Below are 6000 nucleotides of genomic sequence, written 5' to 3'. Positions count from 1 at the left end.
TCTTCGACTTTGAGGGAACAGCAATTATTCTGAAGGTTAGCTCAGCCTCTTCTCCCTATCATTCAACTCATAAGCCCGGAAAACATGGGTAACTCTGATTTGCGATGCGGACCATGACCAATCAGTCCAACGTATTTCTCTAACGAAATACTGATAAACTGCTAAGTACTAAGTAGCCTAATGGCATTTTAGGCTTAGTATTTTTAAATACAAATTAAAAATATAATTTGATAACTCACTTCCAATAAGTAAACCCTTATTTTCATTTATAAACAAAATATTTGTTTTATACCGCACTCATACATTACATTAAATTTTATCATCATACAAGTATGTATAGTGTAGGATGTATTTTTTGATTTCGCTGAATTTTGTTATACATTTCAACTAACTAGGAACAACCAGTTAATTAATATTCGCCCTACGTTTTACTTACAATTTTCAAATAATCAAAATAATCCATTGAAATTCTCTTAATTGTAATAAAAATAACAGTGCATTTTCTATGTGACATCATATTTTCGTAGAACTTAAATAATATTAATTATAATTCATGATTAAGTTTGTGGCATGAAAAAATAATTATTGGGTTTGCTCATTGTTAAGAAATTCAATATTTTGGAATTTCTTGGAAATTTAATTTAATTTTGTTTTATTTTTATTTTATTTTTAGAAATTTTATTTTGAAATATCTTGGAGTTGATTTGAATGAATTTTGTAAAATACCTCCATTTATATACATAATTAAAAACGCAACATATTATTTTTACTTTTAAATATTACAAATTAGACTAAAAAAGTAATAAATTTAGACATTTAGTATCATCACATGTTACAAAAAATACAGGGTTTCTACAAAAGAACTCCGTAGTTTTGAGGTTAAATATTTTAATAAAACATAAACTTAATTTAATTTGTTATTTATAATTTTAAACAATATTTTTCACAAATCGTTAAATTTCAATGTGGGCCCCGTTATTAATGTTGCCATGTAAATAAGTGTCAGTTACGTTCACATTTCTAATATTGTGTGCACATACGAGGTTTTTTATATGTTCCAATCCATCTGGTGCTGAACCGAGTAAGGATTGTTTCACTCAGACACAAACTAAAGTGGGGCGGTGAAGTGGACTAAACCCTACACCGCTTAAATATTTTCTAACTGAGAGCAATCATACTCCTCCAGCACGTCATAATAGATTATTGATAGTGTTGTCAACATCTCTATATAATTTATCGAACATGACTCCCTGAGCCTTAAACCACATCTCGGTTGTTTGTAGGTCATAGAAAAAATCTTTTCTTTCCTACTCCTTTTATTTATTATAACATTTATTTGTATCTCAGTTGCTTTTTTCATTATTCCCAGAGAATAAATTAAATGTGTTTCATTTGTCACAATATCTACCTACTTTTTTTTGGACTGAGCAGGAAATACAATTTTACTTCCAACGTTCTTCTCTCTGTCCAAAGTTGTGAAACGATTGGACGATTCCAAGGAAAATCTTAATTTGACCGTAATTGTGACGTAGTTACAACACTAGTAATGTAATTATGTAGAATTGTGTGACTGAGGGGGATACAAAGAATAATCCTATTTAGAGGAAGATAAGTCTAACGTTAACGCTTGACCTTCATTTACATACCCTTATACTTCTAGTCCGTCCCGCATGCTATGATTGTTTGTTTGTAAGAAACAATATACTAAATCGATTACGTAGGTACTCCACGTGTTAGATGTTATGTATTTGTAATAGTATTTGATCAATTTTAAACTTTTACTTGGTTTTCTTTTTATTTCATCCGATAAAACATTTTGTACAAATAAACTACACAGAGTTCATGTTAAATATACTCCAATGTATATTTATATACATTATAAAAATATACAAATCAAATAAGCTGACTTGAATTAAATTGTTTAGTAGATTTTAAATTACTACTTCAGCAACAAATTAACAGAAATCAGCTAGTTTTTAGTAATTTACGTTTGGAACCCATAAAATACTCTTATAAGTTTATCCTTTAACATAAAGTAAAAAATTTAAAAAAATTCATATATTCTCATATATATATATTTCTAATTCTCAAAATTTACATACGAGTAAAGAGTGAAAGAGCTTAAGACTGATCCCATATGTATATAAATACAGTTTAAGATACTTTAAATCGTTAAAGATAATGGAGAAATATGATTAATTTCTCTACAGAACGTATCTATGGTAGGAGGGATTTATTCTATGTTTATGTTGAAATTAGCTCCAGTTTATTCCCATTAGTGCAGCGTATGACATCTGACGCCGTCACAATTTTGACTCCTGGAATCTGAGGTGAAAAATAATCCTCAAAATGATCTCCACAGAGGCATCCAAAATAAATTGTGTAATATACGTGAAAAGGTATTCTTAATGTCTCATCAGGTGCATAATTGAGTCCAATACTACGTTTCTGAGACGATATTTACAAACTGTTAAGCTACCGAGTTTATATAAAAAATTTAGCTATGGGAAGGGTTAAACAATGTGAATGTTGAGTTTAGCTCTAGTTCACCTTCCTCTTAGTGCAGAATAAAAAAAAGCTTAAATTGGTTAATCATATATTATTTACTCTTTAAACATCCAGGTTATATTTCAAGTTCCTCCAAAACACTGTGAAACGTTTTATGTGTTATGAATTGAACTGCTGCTTTAAGCCTTGCAGATTTTGGACCATAATAGGACTCTAAACTTTTTCTTTGACGAACCCCATCAAGAATAAGTATCAATGAAATCTTAGCATCAAGCCAAAATTTTATGGCTTTATTATCAGAGCGAGCAATTAACTGTTGCAAGAAACAACTGCTTTTTCATGCTGAGGGAATTACCAAACATTTAGTTACGCATCATTCTTTAATACCGCCTGGATACTGGCAGACTAATAGTGAGGCTCGTATCAAGAATTCTTAGTGCATATTACAATTTTTGTAATGGACATAAATTATGTTAATATAACATTTTTTTTAAATTTTGATGATTCATTAATTATTTGTCTACAAATAAATCAACATTAATTTTGAGTAACTATGTGTATAGCCGGAGACAATAATATGATACATGTAATTGTACTCATGTTCCTTCTATATCGTATATAATGAATGCTCATTCTGGCAACATACAGTCTTATAATTCATGTTTTAATATTTAATTTCACTATTTGAAGATTACCACATTCGTAGTTTATTTTGTTCCAGTCGAAAGATTAGTTATTAAAACAGTTAAACATTTACTTGTTGCACTGTAGAATCTATTCCAAGAAACAGAATTACCAGCAGTTTCAAGGAATGAGATTGTTCATCTACTGTTGCCGATCTACTAGAAGAGCTCTATGTAACATTTCCACGATGGACGTGTTGCCTTACGGTACATTTAATGTCACACTCTTGCTCAACTAGCTCTTGCCATTTCTGTTTTCCTGGTTGTTTTGTACAATATTTGTTATGCCAAAGTGCAGTAAATATGATGATCTATGAAAGGTTGCATGCACCTAGGTATATGAACAACACAAGATATGAGACACATAGGATTAACTAGAGCATATCATGAGTTAGTTAACTAGGTCACGCTCACTGAGTGCATTAAAACAACCACTCTCTCTACGTATTTCATTTCTTTTGCGAAGCAATGTCGTGCACTATGGTCAAGCACACCTGACAGATGCATGTGACCGATTTATATAAAATTTTGAAAATTGTTATGGATTTTGGTATTATTTACAGGTATTTAATAACTCATCGTTGCGAAGTATTTGAAAGGTGAGATTTCAAAAGTGTTAATAGGCAATAAAAATACATTTTATGTGTTTTTTTTTTTAAACATAAAATTATTGTTTGATCTATAGTTGCATTTTAAATTGTAATTGTTTCAGACGTATCGTCACATATGTGATACTCAACAATATATCGTTTCAAGTCTTACTGCTCAAACCGTATTATAAAAACACTATATATTTAATATATCAATTAAAGGACTGGATTTAAAAAATTTAATTTCAAGAGGATATTATTAACTTTTATGACAATAAAACAAAGGTACCCATTGATTTATAATGGCATAGGTCTTTATGATGACACCACTAAAACTGTCTATAAACTTATATCATATTTTTCAGAATTGAACGTTTTTTTGGAAAGTTTTGACTTGCGATTATCAATTGTTTATGAGAGAGCATGGTAAGTATTAATAACGTTTATAGTGTTTTCTAAAAAAAAACTAAATACTTATTAACTTTCATTGATAGATACTTGTACTAAAAGAGAGAACTATACAGACTTGAAATTAAAGGATTTTTTACATTATAGTGTACTTGACAAAGTTTAAAGCGAAGCCTTTCCCGCTATAGTGAAACTCTATCCCTACTATCTGTCTTTTCTCCCTACTATCACTATTACAGTTGGTAGACATTGATACATTGGGAGTTTTGAATTTGTTAGTTAAACAGTGATTTGTCTAAAATTTACGTGGGTAAACTTTGTTGGATTTGAGAGAAATATATATTATACAAATCAGTAAACAGGTAGCAGTATGAATATTAGCTGTATGAAATTTTTTTAACCATTTATCAACCCCTAGGATAAATTTGTTTTGTTGTACTGATTGTTTTTATACAAATCTTGAGAATTTTTGTTTAACCTGCCATGTCATCTGCTTAGTTAATTTGCAAAGAGCATTTTGTACTGTATTATTTTGACAGGGGTTACGTTTAATTTTTCTTGCCGAACTCCTTGTAGACAATCTTCCATTGGATGTGAAGAGTCACTAACTACTAAGCGATATATATATATATATATATAGTAGTACTCACTTATTTATATATATATATCGCTTATAGTAAATTAATTATGCATGCTTTCATTCAAAGTGATTATTTTGTTTAGCTAGAACTGATTTGTGCAACGCAATGCACACTTGCTTCTGTGTATATATATTGTCCTTTCACAACTTCTTATTAGATTCAAGTATAAATTAAAATCATTCGAAGACTCCTATTATATATTTATGAACTTTTCTATGGTTTATAATAAAACCAAATAGCTGTTTGATAAGCCATATGGTAGACAAATGTTAATAGTAGAAAATATAAGGAAAACATTTTTGAAGTCTATATTGCATATTAGACATTAGATGACATATTACATAGATAAAAATGGCTTAGTTTACTTAACTTGATATTACTGGTTTACTCACTACTTCCTTCCTAGAACAGAGACTAGTTTGATATGTCTTTCTTTTATCAATTTTATAGCGGGAAATGTTTAGACTATTTTAGAGCCACCTCAATTTTTGTTGTTTATTTAGTTACAATAAAAATTCCAGTACACAATAACAAACTGCATTGTTTATTTAAGTTGACATGAATAAAAAACAACACCGAAGGACAAGTGACAACGTTTACATTAGATTGTTTTGATTCGCGTTTCGCTGATTCTGTAAAAGTGAATTCCATTGTTCAGCAGAACGGTACTGTTTGGGAGTGGACATTAATTTATTGACAGTTATCACACACATACATATGACGCAAGTTTAATTTTGTCACTAATGTAAATTTGTTACATTAGATTAGTAACGCTATAATGAAATAATTTAATCCAAACGTCAACAATTCAAGAATTAACTTACGTGGTGCGCCTTAATCTTTCTGTTTATTCTGCCCCTGATTTTGGTGCTAAGTTTCAGTTCCTTAATGTACTGCTTTTATGTCGCAAATTTTAATTTTGGATCTGTCACCATGTTCTGGAATTGCCTGTTTTTATTTTATTTACCTTATACTGGGACTTATTGAGGGCATATATGAGTTCTAAAAACATCCCATTATTATTGCTTTATCAGATAACGATGGCAAACTTTCATAATACTGTTATCCTTTTAAATCATGCATAGGTTTAATAAACTTCAGACAAAGAGTACGTGATACCAGTAAAAGGATAGTGTGTAGCGTATAAAATACATAAACAATGGTGCCTTA

Source organism: Homalodisca vitripennis, chromosome 7 (genome assembly GCF_021130785.1).
Source record: "Homalodisca vitripennis isolate AUS2020 chromosome 7, UT_GWSS_2.1, whole genome shotgun sequence".
Lineage (NCBI taxonomy): Eukaryota > Metazoa > Arthropoda > Insecta > Hemiptera > Cicadellidae > Homalodisca > Homalodisca vitripennis.
This window is presented reverse-complemented; position numbering follows the sequence as displayed.